Source organism: Tachypleus tridentatus, chromosome 10 (genome assembly GCF_004210375.1).
Source record: "Tachypleus tridentatus isolate NWPU-2018 chromosome 10, ASM421037v1, whole genome shotgun sequence".
Taxonomy (NCBI): Eukaryota; Metazoa; Arthropoda; class Merostomata; order Xiphosura; family Limulidae; genus Tachypleus; species Tachypleus tridentatus.
In genome coordinates, this window is record NC_134834.1 from 193,091,844 (window position 1) to 193,117,499 (window position 25,656).

Below are 25,656 nucleotides of genomic sequence, written 5' to 3' on the forward strand. Positions count from 1 at the left end.
ACTCACTTTACGTGTCTAAGTTTTTCCATAACGAATACACAGTCATGTTTTCTTGTGGAAATCCACTCGAACATTAGATTTATGCTTTGAAATCAATTCTGTTTAATCCGATATTTTAATAGATACCGATGGTTGAATTTCTTGAAATTAGGATGAACACTGCGCTTCACCAATAACTAGAATTATATACATTTACTCAAAGTATGTTTCGCTGAGTTGAGGTGTCATTTTCTTACTGAAGCACATTAGTTAAGCCTATATCTCAGAGATCGCGCGAGAACTAAGTCACCTTGAAATAACAGATAACTCTATTCAGAACCCGATTTATTTAATTACAAAATCCTTTACTGGTATCTAACACCGGCTTCGTTGCTGGTTTTCCTTTCTATTTCCTGGCGCAGGTTGGCCCTGCGAGAGATTTTTGTGTTTTTTCTGTTTAAGCACAAAGCCGCACAACGAACTTCCTCTGCTCTGCCAATCACGGATATCGCAATCCGGTTTTTAGCGTTATAACTCAGTGCAATACCACAAAATATTCCTCGCATTTTAAGCTGTCTGCACGTTATAACAGTGACACTCAGTCGTTTAAAGTGGGCGATAGGGTGCCATTGACTAGCTGCGTTGTCGCTGATACTGGTTCAAAACTGTAGTCGGTGGTAGTAGTGTTGTCATTAATGCAAAAAATACAAGTACAACAAAGTCATTTCTATTTGTTCATGTATCCAATTCTATCTGTTTATTTATTTATACAAATACAGTGGTACCTCGGTTCTCGAACTTAATCCGTTCCAGAAGGCTCTTCGAAAACTGATTTGTTCGAAAACCGAATCAATTTTTCCCACAATAAATATTGTAAATTAAATTAATCCGTTACATATCTCCAAAAATAACGCATTATGAGGCATTTTAAGTAAAAATATTGCTTATTTATACCTGTATAATAATACTTACATGCATAAAGTCAACTACAAAAACTATAAACACAATAAAAATACAATAAATGAAAATATAACTACACTTTACCTGTGCTGAGGAGAGCTGATGGCGTAAGTAAAAGGTGGTGAGGAACGTGGAGAGTAGGAGGGTTATTATTGTTTGGAAGGGGAGTCACCTTCCATAAAAACGTCAGGTAACTCTCCTTCTGGGGTTCTTTCTCTTTTCTGTCTCTTTGCACCGCTACAACCTACTTGAGACTCACTGGGCCTATTTATCACTAAAAACTTGTCTAATAAGGTTTGTTTCTGCCTGCATTTTAAAATGTTTCTGAAGTAAGACATGGCATTGTCATTGAAAAGGTTTATGTTTCGGTTTGCTACAGCTTTGTAACTCTCCCTATTGTCCACACATTTCCTTGATTAGTGAACTAGGAACATCCTCCCTTCCCTCCTCCTCATCTGAAGACACTTCCTCAGTTTCCTTCTGTTGCTGCTCCTTCTGAAGGTCTTGGAGTTCTTCCGTGGTGAGCTCAGTGTTGTGGTCTTCCACCAACTCCTCCACATCATCACCACTCACATTCAAGCCTATACACTTGTCTAACGAGACAATACCCTCGACAACAGGCCCAGCCTCAAGGCCTTCAAAGTCTCTATCTGGTACTGAATTTGGCCACAATTTCTTCCAGGCTGAGTTCATGGTCCTCAACGACACTTCCTCCAGGCTTTGTCTATGATCCTCAAGCAATGGAGGATATTAAAGTGATTTTTCCAGAACTCTCTGAGGGTTAACTCTGTGTCAGAGGTTACTTCAAAGCACCTTTGAAACAGTGCTTTGGTGTAGAGTTTCGTAAAGTTCGATATGACCTGCTGGTTCATGGGCTGAATGAGAGGAGTCGTGTTAGGGGGCAAGAGCTTCACCGTAATGAAACTGTACTCCTCCACCAACCCGTCCTCCAAGTCTGGTGGGTGAGCAGGTGCATTGTCCATCACAATAAGGGCCTTAAGTGGCACCTGTTTTTTCGTGAGATAATTCTTTACATTTGGTACAAACACTCCATGGACCCACTCCATAAAAAAATTGCCTGGTTGCTCCTATTAGCCCTCCACATGACATTTAGTTTACTTTTCAGGACATTATTTTTATTAAAAAACCCTCGGGTTCTCAGAATGGTACACAAGCAAAGGCTTAAGTTTGAAGTCCTTACTTGCATTACTACATAACAATAGAGTTAGCCTGTCCTTCATTGGCTTGTGTCCTAGCAGTGACTTCTCCTACTTTCTGATGTAGGTCCTCTTTGGCACCTTCTTCCAAGAGAGGACTGTCTCATCACAGTTGAACACTTGTTGGGGAATAAAACCCTCAGCTTCTACATAGTCCTTAAATTCCCTAACAAATTTATCAGCAGTATCTTTGTTAGAACTGGCACCTCCTCATGTCTCACCACACTATGTATGTCACTTCTCTTCCTAAATTTTTCAAACCACCCCCTACTAGCCTTAAAGGCATCACTTGTATCAGCACTCGTTCCAGGGGGTTTTTCAGGAGGTCAGCATGCAACTGCTTTGCTTTCTCACAAATGATGGTTTCAGAAATGCTATCACCAGCTAACTGTTTTTTGTTTACCCAAATTAACAACAGTTTTTCTACCTCTTCCATTGTTTGTGATCTTTGTTTCGTAAGCACTGTTACTCCTTTTGCAACATCAGCTCCTTTGATGACCTCTTTATTTTTCAGTATGGTACAGACTGTAGACTTTACCATACCAAACTGTGTAACAAGGTCAGACACACGAACACCACTCTCATACTTCGCTATGAGATCTTTTTTCACCTCTATTGTGGCTCTAACAACTTTTCTTTTGGTTTGCTGCTTTCATTATCCTTCTTTAACCCCATGGTGGCTTATTTAATCAGAATATTTAGAAAAAACAACAACAAGAAAAACGAGAACGTTCACAGCAGATTTTAGCGAGAACATTCACATCAGATTTTAGCGGGGGTGTGGACTGAGCGACAGGAGCGGGTAAAATGTTTTGGGCAAGCTTGGCGTAGGCCGAAAATGGTCGAAGGGTCGTTCGGGTCATCAGTCGGGTTATTTCGGGGGTTCGGGCCACGACAGCTTGGTTCGAGAACCGAGTTTATGTTCGACAACCGAGACATTTTTTTTTTTTTAAATCAAACAATACGTTCGAAAACCAAATTGTTCGAGAAGGGAGTCGTTCGAGAATCGAGTTACCACTGTACAAATAAGTCACTTCTATTTATTCATGTATTCTCAACACAGAAAATCACTTGCGGCATGTAACGTGTTTTGTTTTTTTTTGCTACATACATATAAATATAAACACACGTTCAACTTAACATTATCCAGATGTCACGACGTCATTACTACTGGATATCACGTGTCTGGAAAGTTTTGAATAGCAATCAAGAATGGCTTAACACTTACCAAAACGGCGTATAACAGGATGGTCCCTAGGTTGTTAAAGAAGGCACGGTCGTGAAGGGAATAGGCAGACTCTAAGACAATACTAGAAAAAACAAAAACACAGTTTATGTTTGAATATTTAAACCTGAAATCAGTGAGAAATATCAGAATTTATCGTGGTTTAAAAATTACGAAACAGTAAACTTGTATTTCTAAGGGCGAAGTGTTGATTGAAGTGCATTGCTAGACATATTCGATAAAAATAAATGACCATCAACTTAAAAACAGCAACTATTAACCCCTGCCACACGTACCATTCCAACATGTTTTAACACGAACCATTCCAACATGTTTCAGTTTTGTTTGTTTGTTTCGCATTTCGCACAAAGCTACTCGAGGGCTATCTGTGCTAGCCGTCCCTAATTTAGCAGTGTAAGACTAGAGGGAAGGCAGCTAGTCATCACCACCCACCGCCAACTCCTGGGCTACTCTTTTACCAACGAATAGTGGGATTGACCGTCACATTATAACGCCCCCACGTCTGAAATGGTGAGCGTGTTTGGCGTGACGAGGATGCGAACCCGCGACCCTCAGATTACGAGTCGCACGCCTTAACACGCTTGGCCATGCCGGGCCCCAAAGGGAATGAAAAAGTACCGTATGGTGTAACTACCCATCTGACCATACTGGACATAATGTTATATAATATGTTCATGAGCATTTAACGAATCTTATTGTGTTCTCAGATAATTAATTAAAAATAAGTTGAAACATTAATTTTTATTTTTTAACACGTAATTATTAATGACAAGCCTTTACCCAGAAATTAACTAGCATAATATAATCTTCAGAAACCATTTTAAAGTTGTATCTTATATCTATGGCAAAACTTCTAAGTCCTTCTGATGTTGTTTCTTCTGATTGATACTTTTAGAACGCATCGACAGTTTAAAGTGTTAGAAATACGTTGTGGTACTGCAAGAATTCGAAATTCTGGATTACAAAACTTTACCAAAAGTTGCAGAACTAGTTTTAACAAACACTATAAAGTACATTTAACTTTTCAACCATGACCGACCAGCGGATGATAAGAAGGTTAGGGTTACGAAGTATTAGTATTCATTTAAAGGGAGAAAATTATCCAAACCATAAAGACAATAAAACTATATTTATAAGTAATTTATAAGTATGAGAATCAACCACAAAAAGCGAGATTTGTGAAAAATCGTCTCGTGGTTTACATGACGTTCGTGCTGATTTGGAAAAATCACACCACCCAGAGCTCGATGTTTACGTCGAAACCTGGTTTCGATACCCTTGGTTGTAACGGATTTACTGTTTCGTATTTATTTTAACATCGATGTCTGTTTTAGTTAAATAAATATTTAAATTGCATGCAAATTTTATTATTAAATGTGAATTACGAAATTCCAGTCTATTTTCCAACTTTGTGGAGGATTCTCAAACGTAAGAATCAACAATATATATAAATACTAATATTGTTGCTAACTGAAATTGCGAAAACCTCGGATAACAAAAACACAGTTATATATTGTTGGGTTGCTACAGTCGTTAAGCAATAAACCCTGGAAGCTATAACAGCGATTAGAACTTATTAATCGAGAAACTACAGATATTTAACCAAGAAAGTTTATGAATTTTGAACATTATAACCATTTAACTTTAGCGGATGACCTTCAGACATTATATAACTTCAACCGGGAAAAAACTCACGTGGGTACCTGTATCAATGCAGAATTAATTCGCTCATCGTGAACCGTTGATAAAATATTCAGTTCCAGACCAGAAGGAATACTGATTATTGTTTATAAGTTTGTAAATCTTTTGTGCATAAATCATTACAGTTATGTAACCCTCTGGTATCGGTATATTATATATTATGTATGTAACCATCCAGAGACATGTTTTGATCTCTGCTCATCTGGCATTTCCCCCCCCTCTACTGAAGCATCCAATCAGCGCAAAGGACAAAATTTCAGTAAGAGCTACTAAAATTAACGACTGAAAATTTCTGATTAAAGAGATTCAGCTTTTTTCAAAAGAGCCGTTGTTTAAGTTTTAAAATTTATAATGTATTTATTTTTAATACAATCAAGTAAAACAAGACCATAAATTGAACTTACGGTGGAAGTAGCAGCAGAAAAAACGCTCGAGATGTGAACTGTGGAATAGGATGAGTTGTATCTGTCAGACTCGAAGAAAATCAAAACAAACTTTAACGACCGTAAAAGGTAGTGAAAATACAACTAACAAATTTAACAACTTTTTTTTCTCAAAGTTATGGTCTTCTTGGTTCGTTTCTTTTAATAAAATAGAAATCAGGGATTTTATAAACTTTAAAATTTACTAAAAGTGTCAATGTGTATTAAAGCATTACACGATGTAACACAAAATTTGTTCCTGGATAGTATGTGTTATTTATTAATTGCTTATGTTGTAAAAGCACAGAAAATGGCCATTATTTCCTTTAAACTTTGCTTTTGCGATTTGGATAATGAAATTTAGAAATTAACCTATTTTCTATGTAAAAACAGGTAAATTTACACATTTTCATTTACATAAGGTCTGAATAAAAGAACATATGAATCAAGATTTACACCCTTGTGCAAATTAATTGAAACAAGACGAAAAATTACGATTTTTTCAATTTTTTGCGTTTTATTTTTGAGTAATTTTTTGGATTCTCAGAATTTATTTTTCAGAAGATCATTAATCCGCTTTGGCATCGAGTCCACGAGTTGACTGCAATCTTTACTAATTCTTGAATCACGGTACCACACCTCAATTATGGCCTCAATTAGCTTATCTTTTGTAGTACAGTCTTTTCCCCGAAGTCTTTCTTTACAAATTGCCCAAAGATTTTCAATAGGATTTAAGTCTGGAGAGTTTCCAGGCCAGTTCAGCACCTTTATTCGCGTTGTAGTCATAAAATTATTCACAAGTTTCGATGTGTGGCATGGAGCCAGATCTTGCTGGAAAATGCCAGATCCATCTGGAAATCTCTTTTTCAAATCTGAAACGACTCTTCTCTGCAAAACTTCGATGTACTGTGGTCCTTGCATAATACCTTCTACGATATGTAAGCATCCGACGCGATAGTAACTAAAAAAGCCCCAAAACATTTTCTTCAAGGGATGTTTTGCGAACTGATTGATGCGAGATTCTCGAAGTTTCTCACCTGGAGATCTGCGAAAATGCAGACTTCTTTGACCCTGTACGAAGAAATGAGTCTCCTCACTGAATAACACCTTCCTCTATTGTTCTTGCGTCCAGTTCTTTTATTTCAGACCCCATTGATACCGTTTTTTTTCTTCATTGAGTTGGTAAGAAGTTGTTTTTTGACTGGTCTCCTTGCCCTTCTAACGCAATTTTGAATGACGTAATATTCCTCAAAATTTCGTCGTATATCCCAAAAATAGCTCGACCGTACTGCAAAACACAGCTAATGACGCCGTCTGTGCGAAATAAATGACTATTAAAGGAAATCAGCGAGCCTACACCGGCCGCCATGCTGAAAATATTGTAAAATGACCACTTGTTTCAATTAATTTGCACAAGGGTGTACATGTATTTATACTAAAGTTATACAAAAATGTTTAGAAGTGAGTAGTTTCTGAGATTTGCGACTGTAATGTAAATCACTTTCACGTATCAGCCTCCAAATATCGCCTCCCATCATGTTTTCGTTATATGCTCCTTGGTCACGAAACCAAAGTTTGAAGAGAAAAATCGCTCTTTTCCTTTTACTTTAGGTATAAGCTATTGGAAAATAACACTTTCTGTCCAGGAACAAGAAAAAGTAAAAATTTTGTTACAGTGTTATCATCTACTAATTCCACAGTTTCAGGTTTATCATGAAAAATTTCGTTGTTTACTGAAATTATTACGTTATATGTGAATGACTAAACTTAATATTACCCGAGGTACTGATCTTTATTTCAGTCTTAAAACACAATATCAGTGGCAACAAATCTTAATATAGCAAACTTTCTACAAATTAGTAAATATATTAATGTTGTAGGCTTATTTTACACTTATGTTTCTTAACGACAACAGAAAACCTTGATGTTACGGTCCTGAAAGGTTCTGTAACATTAACTTCATGTTACGGTCCTGAAAGGTTCTGTAACGTTAACTTCATGTTACGGTCCTGAAAGGTTCTGTAACGTTAACTTCATGTTACGGTCCTGAAAGGTTCTGTAACATTAACTTCATGTTACGGTCCTGAAAGGTTCTGTAACATTAACTTCATGTTACGGTCCTGAAAGGTTCTGTAACATTAACTTCATGTTACGGTCCTGAAAGGTTCTGTAACATTAACTTCATGTTACGGTCCTGAAAGGTTCTGTAACATTAACTTCATGTTACGGTCCTGAAAGGTTCTGTAACATTAACTTCATGTTACGGTCCTGAAAGGTTCTGTAACGTTAACTTCATGTTACGTTCCTGAAAGGTTCTGTAACATTAACTTCATGTTACGGTCCTGAAAGGTTCTGTAACGTTAACTTCATGTTACGGTCCTGAAAGGTTCTGTAACATTAACTTCATGTTACGGTCCTGAAAGGTTCTGTAACATTAACTTCATGTTACGGTCCTGAAAGGTTCTGTAACGTTAACTTCATGTTACGTTCCTGAAAGGTTCTGTAACATTAACTTCATGTTACGGTCCTGAAAGGCTCTATAACATTAACTTCATGTTACGGTCATTGCTATGACACATTTTCTTTATTGCAGAGGTAAACTAAAAGTTTCTTTTTTAAGTCTTTATAATATACCCCTTGAATTCCTCAACAGATATTTTTCTAAGCCATTTTTGCACAATATTGGTTGTGGGTCCTTAATAATATATAGTTTGTTTAGGAGCAAAGCCATAGCGAGCTATATGCTATGTTCACCGAGGGGAGTCGAGCCCCGGATTTGAATATTGTAAGTCCTTAAATATACCGCTGGCCCCTCCCAAGAAACAAAAAATACAATAAACAAAAAGTACTATAAGTATTGCGTGCAACCCCCCCCCCCCACTAATTAATGGTTGGGTTCACCATATATTTTATATAAAAATAGCCGAACGAGGCCTAATGATTCTTGTGCAAGGCTGTGGACATGCAGGTCTTCGTTTGTATCCTACTCTTTCGAGCCATGGGTGCATTATAGCTGTGACGAACCAATTCTACTATTTGATCAGACACCAGTGGTCCACATGTAAGTTGTGGCGGTCTTTACTCTGGTTCATTTCAAGATTAGAGACTGCTAGATGTGATAGCTTTTGAATGGCTTAGCACGAATATCGAAAAAAAACAACCCAAAAAAAACGTACAAATAAATGATTTCACCCAATTACTTCATATGCTCCTCACAGTCCGTTATGGTGTAATATCTGGACTTCATTGGTAATAAAAAAGTCGCTAATGTAAAAGTTAATAATAATAAAAAAGTTAGGTCTCACAGTATTCGAATTAGTTGTCAATAGAGGGAGCTAAAATCGTATTTTTTAATCTTTTGTTTCCGAGAAGCCCCGTCAATGACAACGCACTAAAAGAAAGGGAAAGAAAAAAAAACAACAACTTACAAAAACACGGAACATTTGTTTATTGAGTTTCATCTTACAGATGGTGGATAATGACTCGAAATTAAATATGGTATACCAATAAATAGTGTTAATAAAATATTAACATGCATGTATAACCCAAGTGTTTTAATCAGCACTCTTGAGTCACTACTTAGCATATAGTTAGAGAAGATGCTAATACAGTTTTACTTCATGAAGCTAATACGTTAACATAAACACTCTGGTTAGTTTTCTATACTTACTATATAATGGTTCCCACAGCAATTCCTAGGACTATCAACAAGCTGGAATCAGAAATAAAAAAGTTAAAATGTAACTTTCGAGATTTATCACGAGCTTTCAAAATACAGAAAAGTGTGAAAAACAAAAGGTGCACGACTTTAGTTGTTTGAAAACATTCAACACTTTTTTATGTATATAAACTCTGAACACCAAACACAAGAAGACGCGACAACTAAACCAAAATCAAAGCTACGCTGCGGGCTGTCCCGTTCTCTGCCCATCACGGGTATCGAAGCCCAACAATTTACATCGCAAGTCTACAAACATTCCTTTGGAGACCCTGCCGAGTATAAACGTAATCACAGATACAACTTAATTTTCAACAACTAGGTTTATTACGAGTTAGAAGTACTTCCAGTTAGTTATTTAGCAATTGTATTTAAAAAAAAAAACTGTTTGTAGTTAAGCACAAAGCTACACAACGAGTTATCTGCGATTTGTCCATCACGGGTATCGAAACCCGATTTTTAGCGTTATAAGCTCACGTACGTAGCACCGAGCCACTGAGGGAGGGGGTATAAAAAGGACGGCAAATTGCCAGTGGCTACGTGAAACAGGAAGCGCTGATAGATAAACCTAGAGAATATTTAATCATATATCTACCCCTAATATGACCTTCTCGTTTATAAAAACCCTAATATCTGAGACTGCACAGCTGCACTTCGCTTTTCATCATTTTGAACGAAAATTATTCGGTCTGTATGTAGTAGAAATGGTGCGACAGAAAAGCAAGCAAAAATGTCCACCGAATATTTACGTGTGGCGGGAATACAAGCTATGAAATTACTTAATCGATTTCACCGCCATGTGGACCAATATGTGCAACGAGTTCATTGCTGTGGGTTGATAGGCTAAAAGTAGCTTTAAATGACTGTTATCTTTACAACTTTTATAAGTGCTGCTAGTTTATTCCTCTACTTATAACCAGTGAATATACTGACGTCATCAGATAAATGTCAAACCACGTGGCATTCAACACGAGTTTTCATTTGAACTTTAAAAGTTAAGTAATGTAATAAAACCAAAGCCTTGTACTTAAAACACTACAAGAAATTCAATAGAAATACGAAGGTTAAAAATTCTAAGAGTTTTCTGGGTACTGACGTCACGAATTCATTATTGCCTATACAAAAATCGAAGAATTAAAGACACGTGTATATACGTATTCGTACGTTGTACAATATCATGAACACACATAAACGAAGTAGGCATGGACCAGATGGTGGACACGCCCCTTTGTGAGGTTGTACAGAGAATGTTTTGTTACACCATGCCCATTCCTACCTTGTTTCCTCACTTTTTGGTGCATCCATTCCTAAGCTTTCAAGTTCTTAAAAAATATATATTTTTCCACTTGTTCATACAGTGTTCTTGTACAATACGATATGATCTTATGTATTATTCATTCATTTGTGTTGATACAGTATTATCAGCATAGGGGTGCACTTTAACAGTATGGTACGTGCAAATAATGGTGTACGTGTGGTGTGCATTACATTCACTTATGGTGTTGTGTACACATTGTGAGTGTGCTGTACATGTAATGGCACCCACTATGTGGTGTGCAATGTAAGCACGAGCTGTGGTTGTGTGCATGCATTAATGGTTGATAAATTATTTAATTAAATACTTCATGCTATCAGTAGCACGTGGTATCTGTGCTATTATTCTACTTTGACTGAACCCCCATTGAAAATGTTTGGGAGTGGATGGCAAGGGAAGTCTATAGAAATGGACGTCAATACCAAACAGTGCATGATCTTCGTGAAGTCATCTTCAGCACTTAGAATAACATTCTAGCCAGCCTTCTGCAAACGCTTATATCGACCATGCCAAAGCGAATGTTTGAAGTTATTCGTAATGACGGCCGTGCAACTCACTACTGAGACCTTTTGCTGGGCATTTACTACCCTGTTTAGGACTTATTGTTGGTATGATATTAAACTTTTGACCAGCTAGTATTTAGGTTAATTTCATAGTGTTCACATTTTCCTTATTTAATGCTAACATTTTTTAAATTTTATTTTCCCTTTTCTCGTTTTCATCTTTCGAAGCTCTACTCAAATAAGTGGTTGAGTCTAACAACACAAAATGCATATTTTTTTCTTTATGTTCATTGGCCTTAAGATTTTGGCCAGCAGTGAATATGTACAGGTTTGTGTTTGTATCGAATTCCGCGCAAAGCTACACAAGGGCTAGACGTCCCTAATTTAGTAGTGTAAGAATAGAGGGAAGGCAGCTAGTCATCGCCACCCACCGCCAACTCTTGGGCTACTCTTCTACCAACGAAAAGTGGGATTGACCGTCACATTATAACGCCCCCACGGGTGAAAGGGTGAGCATGTTTGGCGCAACGGGGATGCGAACCCGCGACCCTCAGATTACGAGTCGCACGCCTTAACACGCTTGGCCATGCAGGGCCTGTTCATCTGATTTCTCTTTAACCAGCAACGCTCCCTTTTAGTCCACAAAATTACAACGCTGAAATTGGGGTTCGATTCTCCTAGGTGACTTTACTATATACAAAGATACACACTCATCTTACTCAAGTAACGCCCTCTCGTGAATAACGAATAATGTACAAAAAAAAACTGAATGCGATAATGAGAAATAGTTAATTTGGGAAATCCATTATCCGTCGTTTTCATTATTAAACTGCTTACAATTTAATTTTCGTTATGTTCTTGACTGTGTACGTAAAGTTCTATACTATTATTATAACAGAGTCAGCAATTTAAATAGTAAAGTCTTTAACTGGGGCGAAATCGAACATTTTGTTTTTCTGGAAAAATTAAAGAAAACAATTATTTTGAAAACGAAAAACACATAAAATGGCTGTCTGACCTTTAAAGAAGAAAGGTGAAAATGGTTGTGCAACAAAAACCTTATTTTCCAAAATGAATTAGCATCTACTAAATTGTTTACGTCAGTCGGTTTCAGGTTGGTTCAAAGAATAAGACACGCAAGCGAGATTTACTAAACAAAGGAATAAAAAAATCAACAATATACGAAACGTTCCATTCAGTTTGTAAGATGCGAGGCCAAGTGATTACTGTGTATCTCAGCATGGAGAGAAAGGTTGCACACATGTTTTACGACACCAATTAAATGTTTAGCAGTATTTAATTTAAAAAACATTAGTGTATTTTCGATGTGTGTGCGTGTAGGATTGGGGGGGGGTACACAGACAGTCTCGCTACAAGAGTTAAACATTAAGTTCGGGAGGGAGAGAGACACTTTTTTTGCTCCAATTAAGGTTACGCGAGTTGAAAGTTGTTCCGGATGCAATAAAACCTGGCGTTTTATTTCCGAATCAATTGTTGTTAATAACGTAAAAGCTCGAGAACTTATTTCGCATAAACTACACGCTTCAGCGATCATTTATGTAACGTGTTTTCTGTGTTACTTTTAAATAGGATAACAAGAGATCCCACCCTTTGAAACATAAATTATCATAGCAAGTCTCCGTGAAAAGATCACGTGGTTAGAACACATCCCTGTCACGCTGCCAAATATCACGAGAATCTCCAAGAACAAGGTGACACTTCTATATCAGAGTTGTCTAAACTACTACAATTCATAGCTATTAAAATACTGACGCTGGTATTCGCGGTTTTGATTGGAAGATTCAAATAAGAGACTCGTTGATCTAGGACAGGCTACATACCATTCCAAATAAAGAATACGACTCTAGAATTTTCTAAATCTTTTGACTTTGCTATAGGAAACTTGTAATATTTTCCAATTCTCAAGTATTTGATAAAACACGGTCAAGGCATTTTGTTTCGTTCCTTTTGTCACAGAAAAGTTACTAACCGACTAAACAACGATTCGGTTTTATTTCTCAAGAATTTAATGTAATTTTATGAATTAGAATAAAGGCCGGTGTTATTTTTTTCAAGGTGGAGACTGAAAACTGTTTAAACAAAAAACATCACTGGCGAATAGATATGTGCTTAACACGCCCAACCTTTTAATCAACTCCGTTTACAGGTTTGAATCCCGGTCACACGAAACATGCTCGCCCTTTTAAACAGTGGGGGCGTTATAGTGTGACGGTCAATCCCACTATTCGTTGGTAAAAGAACAGCTCAAGAGTTGGCGGTGGGTGATGATGACTAGCTGCCTTTCATCTAGTCTTACACTGTTAAATTAGGAACGGCTAGCGCAGATAGCCCTCGTGTAGGTTGTAATTCAAAACAAACAAAGAAACCATTTAGAGGAACCTTTATGTATATTTTTCAAAGCAATTATGGAAAACACATTTTTGTGTATAAACTTTAGCTACAAAACTGCTTTTATAAGCATTGCTGACCAGTGTCCAGTGTTTTATTCCACTCGTGAAAGAGTGTGTTTTGTATTATAGCAAAGCCACATCGGACTATCTGCTGAGTCCACCGAGGGGAATCGAACCCCTGAGTTTAGCATTGTAAATCCGTAGACTTACCGCTGTTCTAGCGGGGGAACTCTTGAAAGATTAGTTCACAATTAAATCGGAAGTTTAACGTGAATTAAACTTCAAAACATTTTCGTCGTCACTGATTCGTGGTTAACGTTTTCGATCTTTGTCTATTTAAATATCTACTCTCTGAGAAACGTATTTCGTGTGAAAGTACACGTGAGATTTATAGTAAATTAAGAGAAGGTTAGAATTCAACTGATGTATAAATACATTTAAAAATGTATCATGTTTACGACGTAATAAAAAGTAAAAACCAAGTTTAAAAAAATCCGTGTCCTACTTTTTCATGGGGTCGTATAACCTGGTGCTTTGAATGAGTAATCGCACCTATCGTCAGGCCATTTTACCTATTATTTGATTCAATCTACCTAAATGCATAATGCTTACCAGTTGATAGTTGGAGGTAATCCTGCATGGGCTGGCATCCTGTCCAGGAAAACTGTGCTCATCAGATGTGCCACAAGAAATAGGAGCTAACCACTGTCCCTAAGTGCCTTGAACACATGGAAGGGGATTTATTTAATGTATTCTTCTCAACGTTAAATTGCACCCCTGTATATTATACTTTCCCGTTAAACCGCACTGTACTGTACCAAAGTAACCGAACGACAGCAACAAAAATAAAATAGAGAGATAAGTACTAGAGGGCGTTCAAGTTATTTTGCACTGTCCAATAATATCCAAATTAATTTTAAATCACCTACTGCGCGTTACCATCGTAATTTATTTCTTAACACGCGTTTTAGTGAACAGTTTGTAAAGAAGAAACAAAAACAACAGCTGTTATAAACACCAATATAAACAGCAGCACATATTTTACTGACAGCTGTTATAAACACCAATGTAAACAGCAGCACATATTTTACTGACAGCTGTTACAGACACCAATGTAAACAGCAGCACATATTTTACTGACAGCTGTTACAGACACCAATATAAACAGCAGCACGTATTTTACTGACAGCTGTTATAAACACCAATATAAACAGCAGCACGTATTTTACTGACAGCTGTTATAAACACCAATATAAACAGCAGCACGTATTTTACTGACAGCTGTTACAGACACCAATATAAACAGCAGCACGTATTTTACTGACAGCTGTTATAAACACCAATATAAACAGCAGCACGTATTTTACTGACAGCTGTTACAGACACCAATATAAACAGCAGCACGTATTTTACTGACAGCTGTTACAGACACCAATGTAAACAGCAGCACACATTTTACTGACAGCTGTTACAGACACCAATGTAAACAGCAGCACATATTTTACTGACAGCTGTTACAGACACCAATGTAAACAGCAGCACATATTTTACTGACAGCTGTTATAAACACCAATATAAACAGCAGCACATATTTTACTGACAGCTGTTACAGACACCAATGTAAACAGCAGCACATATTTTACTGACAGCTGTTACAGACACCAATGTAAACAGCAGCACATATTTTACTGACAGCTGTTACAGACACCAATATAAACAGCAGCACATATTTTACTGACAGCTGTTATAAACACCAATATAAACAGCAGCACATATTTTACTGACAGCTGTTATAAACACCAATATAAACAGCAGCCAATATTTTACTGACAGCTGTTACAGCCACCAATGTAAACAGCAGCACATATTTTACTGACAGCTGTTACAGACACCAATATAAACAGCAGCACATATTTTACTGACAGCTGTTATAAACACCAATGTAAACAGCAGCACATATTTTACTGACAGCTGTTATAAACACCAATATAAACAGCAGCACATATTTTACTGACAGCTGTTACAGACACCAATGTAAACAGCAGCACATATTTTACTGACAGCTGTTACAGACACCAATATAAACAGCAGCACATATTTTACTGACAGCTGTTATAAACACCAATATAAACAGCAGCACATATTTTACTGACAGCTGTTACAGACACCAATATAAACAGCAGCACATATTTTACTGACAGCTGTTATAAACACCAATATAAACAGCAGCACATATTTTACTGACAGCTGTTACAGCCACCAATGTAAACAGCAGCACATATTTTACTGACAGCTGTTACAGACACCAATGTAAACAGCAGCACATATTTTACTGACAGCTGTTACAGACACCAATATAAACAGCAGCACATATTTTACTGACAGCTGTTACAGACACCAATATAAACAGCAGCACATATTTTACTGACAGCTGTTACAGCCACCAATGTAAACAGCAGCACATATTTTACTGACAGCTGTTACAGACACCAATGTAAACAGCAGCACATATATTTTACCGACAGCTGTTACAGCCACCAATGTAAACAGCAGCACATATTTTACCGACAGCTGTTACAGACACCAATATAAACAGCAGCACATATTTTACTGACAGCTGTTACAGACACCAATATAAACAGCAGCACATATTTTACTGACAGCTGTTACAGACACCAATATAAACAGCAGCACATATTTTACTGACATCTGTTACAGACACAATGGAAACAGCAGCACATATTTTACTGACAGCTGTTACAGACACCAATGTAAACAGCAGCACATATTTTACTGACAGCTGTTACAGACACCAATATAAACAGCAGCACATATTTTACTGACAGCTGTTACAGACACAATGGAAACAGCAGCACATATTTTACTGACAGCTGTTATAAACACCAATGGAAACAGCAGCACATATTTTACTGACAGCTGTATAAACACCAATGTAAACAGCAGCACATATTTTACTGACAGCTGTTACAGACACCAATGTAAACAGCAGCACATATTTTACTGACAGCTGTTACAGACACCAATGTAAACAGCAGCACATATTTTACTGACAGCTGTTACAGACACCAATGTAAACAGCAGCACATATTTTACTGACAGCTGTTACAGACACCAATATAAACAGCAGCACATATTTTACTGACAGCTGTTACAGACACCAATATAAACAGCAGCACATATTTTACTGACAGCTGTTACAGCCACCAATATAAACAGCAGCACATATTTTACTGAGATTTGTTTGTGTTCGGTTTTAGTAGGTTTCATTGAACGTAAGATGTCTGATCAACAAAGCAAGGGTATTTAAAAGTGTTAGAATATTCAATAACTGCATTTATATATTTAAATGTGTTCTTAGTGAAACAAAAGCCAAGTTAAAGTATTACTGTAAATTGAATAGAGATTAATAAATAATTTAGGCTTAAGCGTGTATTATCAAAATTATGTATTTAAAAAAAAGTATAGAAATGTTGAAATTACGATTGAGAGTGAGGTTCAGTGTCGTCTATTAGCTAGCGTGTCAGACTATGAATCGAAGTGTCCATGGTTCGCGTCCCGTTGCCACGAAGTTACGTTTCACACTTTTAGACCCAAGGTGCGTTTTAAGAGCAATGGCCAGATCACAATTTTCGATTAAACAATTCAAGTATTGGTGGTGGTGTTGCTGACTAGCTGCCTTCCCTCTAATATATCAGTTCATAACTAAGGACGGCTAGCCTTCGTATAGTTTTACACAAACATCTAAAACAAGCAAACAAACACGGAAAACCAAAGGAGGATTTCAGAACTCACCAAGACTCCGGCAATACGGTGGAAAGAAAATTTGCATGGTGGTATCCTGAAACATATTAACATAAAAATAATTAAAAAACACTTGTAGTTGTCAATGAATATATACATAAAATAGTTTCTGTTTAGACGTAAACTCTACTCAACAAGTTTGAAATCACATGAAATGTTCATCAGAGAATTAATGTTTGTTTCTAAGTCTTAGGTTTACGATGTTCAAAAATAATTGTAAAACATTATAATTAATAACAGTGAACAATTAATTCGACCATACGAATATGTTTAGTATTAAAACACACATGTTTTAAATAGGAATTATCATAAATAAACATTATTTTTACACCAAAGATTCAAAACGTCACTTCTCCATATTTACAACCATGGTGAGTGTGAAATATTGTATTATTTCTGATTAAGAAACTGTTTCTGTTTATTCGTCGACTTTGCTAAAGCGACAACGACAAAGATTATACCAGTTAAAATGAATTATGTACTGGGACTTAAACTCACCGACTTTGCACAAGGCAGCGATAATGACAAAGGAAGTGTAAATAAACGGCGTCTTTACATACTCCCATCTCCAGCTAGCCACGTGGATGCCGTGGTTATCATGATCCACTTCCTCGTGCTTGTGGGCTTCCTGTGTTACATATGTCCTGTTACTTCCGTTTCTCCTCCCATCTTCTTCGACGTCATGTGCGAATTCAACACTCTTGTCAGCAGTTGGTTCTGTCCAGGATAGACGTCTTATCAAAGGTTTTATCACGGTTTCACTGGATGCAGCATGAGGGGCTTCAGGATAGTGAGACTGGTAGTGTTGTGTTGGGTGAGTACGAGCTAACATTATGGTGTGGGTGGGAGAATAATAAATATATCACAAACAAAAGCGAAAAATATATTAACCATATCTTTTCTTTTACGTGTTTTTATTACTTTTTTGCAGGAATTATAATAAAAATTAGTTCAGTACATATGCCAGAAAAAATATGTTGGTTCAAGAAGCCTCAATACAAAACGATAAAAACCCGATAACCCGAGCGCTTTCGAAAGGTGAATCTTTTTTATTGTTGTATATTATATCTGTAGTAGTAATGACTCTGATAATTATACAAATGTTTGCTTTTAATGTGGTTGGACTTGCACCTTCAAAACACTGACTCTACCTCTTACGTTAAGAAGACAAACTAACAAAACATTATAGCTGGTTTTCTCATTAGTTTCTCCAAATACGTTCGGTAATTTACAATTCGTAGTTTTATTTTTTATATGTATATAAATATTTAATTTTGTTGTTACATATGTCTATCTGTACCTTCTTTAACCTTCGTCTAAAAGTTCAAGATACTATCAAATCAGACATTTCTTTCCCTTTGGTCTGGCCCGGCATGGTCAGATGGTTAGGGCGCTCTACTCATAATCTTAGAATCGTGGGTTCCAAAATTTCGTCACACCAAATATGCTCGCCCTATTCCCTGGTAAAATAGTAGCCCAAGTTCGGCCGTGGGTTGTGATGACTAGTTTCCTTCCCTCTAATCTTAAACTGCTTAATTAGAGACGGCTAACCCGATAGCCTTCATGTAGCTTTGCGTGACATTCAACACAAAAACCTATCCATACTGTCGTATTAAACCACAGAATATCATTGTATTACATTTATCTCTACAAAAAGTTATTAACACCAAGCTTACCGTAAGTATATCTCGATTTTGCAACAATAACAGGGCCCGGCATGGACAGGTGGGTTAAGGCGTTTGACTCGTAATCTGAGGGTGGCGGGTTCGAATCCCCATCACACCAAACATGCTCGCCATTTCAGCCATGGGGGTGTTATAATGTGACGGTCAATCCCACTATTCGTTGGTAAAAGAGTAGCCCAAGAGGTGGCGGTGGGTGATGATGACTAGCTACCATCCCTCTAGTCTTACACTTAAATTAGGGACGGCTAACACAGACAGCCCTCGAGCAGCTTTGCACGAAATTAAAACAAACAAACAAACAAAAAACAGTCAATTAAGTTAACGGGAAAGTCTATACTATTTTAGCATTAGCTGGATTAACTATATTCTAAACATTAGTACTCTTTTGTTCCTAGCTTGAAAGAAATACTAGCCTGGTGTTAACAATAACAAAAGTCTCTCTTCAAAAATAAAACAGTTTTATAGAGGAACAGCCCAGCTGAATTCATCACTTACATACGTCAGAACTAAATATCATATTCCATGATAATTACAATGTTTATTTAAGAAACAAAGAGAAGCTAAAAACCACAAGATTAAATGGTTATGTTTTCTTTAACATACCTGGTATTCCTTTTCTGTTCCAAGACTCGGAGCTAGATGTCGTTTCTATAACATCCACTAGGTGGATTGTACTGACAGACAAGTTCAGGCATAACAACTGTACAATGAAAATAACCACAGCCGAAAGAAAAAAAACCGTCGTCATAAAGAAGTCTTTGTTAGTCTGAGGGGAGTTTAAATCAGGCTTCAAAGCTAGAAAAAATAACAAATAAGTTTTACAAACATTAAATGTTAAATATTTACGTTTCTTTAACAATAGTGTTTGGGAAGTGGAAATAAAATTATTCGTTTGTGTTTAGCGCATTGCGTTCTTTTGTTTGTGTTTGTTTTTTGAATTTCGCACAAAGCTTCTCGAGGGCTATCTGAGCTAGCCGTCCTTAATTTAACAGTGTAAGACTAGAGGGGAAGCAGCTAGTCATCACCACCCACCGCCAACTCTTGGGCTACTCTTTTACCAACGAATAGTGAGATTGACCATAATATTATAACACCCCCACCACCGAAAGGGCGAGCATATTTGGCGCAACGGGGATGCGAACCCACGACCCTCAGATTACGAGTCGCACGCCTTAACACGCTTGGCCACGCCGGGCCTCTTTTGTTTGTGATTGGCACGTATGGTTTGTTATTAATATTAATTAATAATATTTAGTACAGAAGGAAATTTGAACAGTAAATTTATGAGCTCAAAGGGTTGTGTAATGTGCAAGTGACATATATAACAATGTGAGAAAATGTTTAATTTAAAAAATATCTATAAATTTAGCCTCGAAAAATAGTGCAACTATTCATATTTTCTCTGGGAAATAAGAACCGAAGTCTGACGTCACTCGTACTCTCGATTCTGCTGATAAAGTGAGTGGTTAGTTTATTTTTATTACACTCATCCAACATGACAAATAAACCAACTCTATACATACATTACAGAAACAACACAGTATAATATATGAATCTTCTAAACTGAATCATGCTGATGTAATGTGTAGCTTATCTCCTTGTTGTTCACCCTCACATCTGATTTGGTTAGTTAACAGTTATCCGGCTCTCGGGTTCTATTCGTGATTATTATGGACTAAATTACGAGACACACTTCTGCTATACAGAGCTCTAATTCAACAGAATCTTGATTTTAGATAACGTTTATTCCTTTTAGGATTTCAACAACTAGTCCAACGATCTGGTGGTCTGGCGTGACCAGCTGGTTAAGACACTCGACTCCTAATCTGAGGGCCGTGGGTTCGAATCCCCGTCACACCAAACATGTTCGCCCTTTCAGTGGTGGGGGTGTTATAATATTACGGTCAATCCCACTATTCATTGCTAAAAAGAGTAGCCCAAGAATTGGCGGTGGGTGGTGATGACTAGCTGTCTTCCCTCTAGTTTTACACTGCTAAATTAGGGACGGCTAACGCAGATAGCCCTGGTGTAGCTTTGCGCGAAATTTTAAAAGCAAACAAACAACTTGAACATTTTTCATACTTTCTATTTTACCTTTACTGAAATTCGCCCACGATCAACATCGTCACCAGTATAAAACTTCGTGATGTCACTTAGTGAACTTCTGTACAAAGCTATAACTTACAACTCTTATTACAAATACATGTCCACCGTTGGTACAGTGGTAAGTCTACAGTTGGTTGGTTGGTTGATTTAGTGTTTTATCACACAAAGCAGCTATGCTATCAGCGCCAGACATCCGGTAAAAAGTTAAAAGTAAATTTAGTAAAATTCATAAAATGAAATTACGGTAAAACAAAACAAAGTTAAAAAACAAATATAATAAAACCAATGTTTACATCTATTCTGCAACATTAAGAGAAAAACTACAGTAATACAAGTTGTAAAGGACTTTCTTTAGCATAACTGTAATAATCATAACTCACCAGGAAGACTAACAGGTAAGTACAAAAACCATCACCAGTCACCCAGAGTTGGTCTTTCCAGTCCTGGTTTCGAGTTATTTAACGTTACGGTCAGTTTCCAATTTCAAATCGAACGAGAAGGACTTTGATTCTTAAAATCAAATATTTTTTATTTGAGTGTTTACCGAAACACAGTGAAAAAGGTTTAATGTGTAAATTAGAAACTTAAATGACATTAAAAAGATTAATGACCTTTAAAAAACTAAACACTTTATCAAGGTGGACAGTGTCACCATCAACAATAACACTGTCTAATGTTATGGACAAACCTTGAGATAGAACATGTTTAAAATAGTGCCGTCGTTGAGAGTCGTAATGATGGAAAGAAAGTAAAATGTGGCTGATAGTGATTTAAGTGTTACACAAACTACACACTGGTGCATCAGTTCCAGATAAAAGAAAATGAGTTAAAAAAACTGTGACCAATGCGTAGTATAGTTAGAACAACTTTCTATTTCCAAATATTATAGAAGCAAGACGGCCAAAGTACAATATAGGGTTTTATTTGGAAAGGCTTGTTTTCGCGTTGCTCACTCCAAGTCGACTGCCAGCTGGCACGGAGCCGAGCCTTGAATATAGGGCCATATTCCATGTATGAAACAGGCACAGCGGTGACAGTGCCAGAACAGATAGACTTAGCTGCGGTGTCGGCGAGCTCGTTCCCACGAATACCAACATGGCCTGGTATCCAGAAAAACTGGATAAAAGTATATGTTAATGAGAAATGGGCCAGTCGGTTTTGAATATCAGTGAGAACAGGGTGTGAGCCAACGTGAAGTGATTCCAAGGCCAGCAGAAAACTAAGGAAGTCAGTATAAATAGTGCAGTCGGAGTACTGCTCAGCTTCTATGTGATCCAGGGTAAGAGAAATGACATACAGTTCAGCAGTGAACACAGAAGCTGTAGAGGGGATTATGTGCACAACCACTGAACCACAACAAACCAAGGCAGAGCCCACAGAGTCACCCGATTTAAGTAGGAATGGAAAGATGGTTCGAAAGATGTTCAGCAAATAAAAGACGGTACTTCCAATCGGGAGTATTATCTGCTTTTCTCAGATGAGTTAAAGAAAGGTAGCATTTGGAGACTGTAATAAGCCATGGTGGGATGGGCTGACCAGTGGATACAGTAATGTTATCCAAGGACAGACCCAATTCATCCAACTGCGCCTGGTTACGAGGGCCTAAAGGAGCAATGGCAGACGGTCTGTTCTGAAAAAGTATGGTCCACCGAAGAAGGAAATGAGATGTTTTGGTAAGGAACGAAGTTTCGAAGCATATAGTAAAGACAGTTCCAAACGGTGGAGGTGCAAAGAAGGTTCATGAGACTCTGTGTATAAACTCTTAACTGGGGAAGTGCAGAAAGCCCCAGTACAGAGCCGAAGTACTTGATGATGAATGGGGTCCAGCATCTTTAAGGCCAAGGTCCAGGCAGAGCCATAGACCAGGGATCCATAGTCGAGTTTCGATCGAATAACAACACAGTATATCTTTAGTACAGAACGTCGATCTGCTCCCCAAGTGGTGGTAGAGAGGACACGGAGGATGTTCAGTGCTCTTTTACATTTGACCCGTAGCTGCTTGATGTGTGGTATAAAGGTCAGCTTATGGCCAGAGATAAGCCCTGAGAACTTTGTCTCAGGAAAAACAGGCAGCACAACTTCACCGATACAGAGTTCATGATCAGGGTGAATACCCCGTTGGTGGCAAAAGTGCATGAAAACGGTTTTAGAGAGAGAGAAGGTAAAACCATTTTCTGTGGTCCACTTCAGTAAACAATTGAGGGCAGTCAGTAGCTGCCACTCAATGTACCTCATGTTCGACGACTGACATGTAATGTGAAAGTCATCAACATAGAGCCATTTGCAACAGTGAGAGGGAGTTATTCAGTGATGGCATTAATCTTTATACTGAAAAGTGTGACACTCAGAACACAGCCCTGAGGAACTCCAAGTTCCTGTAGAAAAGAACAGGAAAGTGTCGAACTCACACAAACATGGATCTTCTGTCAATTAAATATTATTCAAATAAAAATGGGCAAATGGCCACGTAACCAATATATATGGAGGTCTCGCAAAATGCCATACCTCCATGTTGTATCATAAGCCTTCTTAATGTCAAAGAATATTGATACAAGATGTTGTCGTTTGAGAAAGGCTTCTCTGATTAACGTTTCAAGTCGAATCAGGTGACCCATGGTGGAGCATTGTCGTCGGAACTCACACTGGGTGGGCGAGAGGAACCAAACAAGACGAGCATTAACCATCCTCTCTAAGGTCTTATAGAGACAGGTCATCAAAGCAATTGGACAATAGTTTGAAGAAAACTTGGGATCCTTCCCAGGGTTAGAGAAAGGTAGGACAATAGCCTGGTGCCAGGCATCAGGAAAAACATTCTCCTGCCAGATCTGGTTAAACACAATCGGAAGAATAGCAAGAGAAGCAGGAGATAGATAGCGCAGTATGTCATAGTGTACATCATCATCCAACCGATGTACTGCCAGACCAATGAATGGCCAGTTTGAGTTCCACCAGTGTAAAGGGACGATTATAGCCACAGAGACAATCAGCTCGAAAGGAAAGAGGTGATCGTTCTGCCCGAGTCTTGATGACTAAAAAGGTGGAGGAACAAACAAAAGTGCTAGATACTCGGCAAAAGTTTTCACCTAGAGTATCGGCGATGCTCCGGGTATCAGCTACTTCCTGGCCATCAGAGAGCAAGATCGAGAGGGGGACAGAATTATATTGCCCACTGAACTTTTAAATTTTGTCCCATATGACTTTGATACTGGTGGTAGAAGATATGCCGGTTGTGAACTTAATCCAAAATTCCTTCTGGCTTTTACGTCTTACCCACCAAGCATGTGCATGGGCGAAAGGAAAAGCAATGCGGTTCGAGAGTGTGAAGTATCTATGAAAAGTATCCCAGGCCTAATTTTGAGCCTTCCGTGCCATGTGGCAGGCAGGATTCCACCACGGACGAAGACATAGTGGAAAACGTGTCGAGGGTTTAGGAATACATTGAGCAGCTGCTTGCATAATGCAGTCAGTTACTGCTGCCACACAGTCGTCTATTGATGACTTACAGACGATGGCAGGATCAAGTTTTGCAAGAGCAGTGAAAGAGGGCCAGTTTGCCTGATCCAGCTTCCACCGGGGCATGCTGGTTGGTTGGCATTGACCACGGCCAGTGTCTCTTGAAAATATAGGAAAATGATCACTGCCTCATGGATTATTGTCAACCCTCTATGAAAAATGGGAGAATAATGAAGGGGAGCAAATTGAGAGATCAATAGCAGTAAAGGACTGACTAGGTGCATGAAAATAAGTAGAAGAACCAGTATTGAAAATAGAAAGGTTGTGATCAGAGAGCATATGCTCTACAGAGCGACCTCTCCTATCAATATCAGCACTTCCCCAGAGAGGATGATGTCCATTAAAGTCCCCCAGGATTAAAAAGGGAGACGGCAACTGTTTAATGACAGGATCAAGGTCTGATTGACCACATATCTCTCCAGGCGACAGGTACAGAGAACAAACAGTAATGGCAAGACCCAAGGAAACACGGATGGCTACAGCCTCCAAAGGTGTGTCGAGTGGCAAAGACAAGGTGAGCACATGCTGATCAACCAACAGTGCCACCCCTCCCATCACACAGCCTGTCATTTCTGTACAAAGAAAACTGCCGAAAGATGACTGCATCGGCAGGTTACAGAAGTTTTTCCTGTAAGGAAAGACATACAAGATGGTAGAAAGCAATCAGTGTTTTGATGTCATCCAGATTAGAACGTAAACCTCGACAGTTCCATTGTATCAAGGTGGCCATTTTTATTTACGTGTAGGCGAATTGGGTGAACCCTTCTGTTTACAATCACGTCTTTTTTCCTTACTGTTCTTATTCGAGGGAGGTCTATCAACCTCCATGGATCCTGCCCTGGCTCGACTGGGGAGGTCTTTTCTGTTGGAAGGGGATTCCAGTGATTGAGGACGCGAACGAATGATTGTTTTGCATCTTGGGGTGGAAGAAGATGTATCTGAGGAAATGCCTGTATCTGGAACCACAGGATGTGAATTTTGGGGTTTGTTGGAATGTATGCAAGGGACAAAGATGGGTGTTGAAGTTGATTCATCAATTTTTTAACCATGGAGGTAAA

At 38.0% G+C, this 25,656-nt stretch overlaps 1 pseudogene across 1 annotated transcript in view; it reads right to left on the bottom strand.

The window, feature by feature from the left end:
- LOC143227871 (Na(+)/H(+) exchanger beta-like) overlaps nt 1–25,656 on the bottom strand; it is a 74,886-nt pseudogene that overhangs the window by 40,181 nt on the left and 9,049 nt on the right. The window contains exons 2-7 of the transcript XR_013015117.1: nt 19,583–19,774; nt 17,793–18,119; nt 17,286–17,331; nt 9,196–9,237; nt 5,508–5,576; nt 3,385–3,466 (exon numbers count right to left, since the gene is read on the bottom strand). The product of XR_013015117.1 is annotated as a Na(+)/H(+) exchanger beta-like (transcript). The remainder of the gene's footprint in view (nt 1–3,384; nt 3,467–5,507; nt 5,577–9,195; nt 9,238–17,285; nt 17,332–17,792; nt 18,120–19,582; nt 19,775–25,656) is intronic.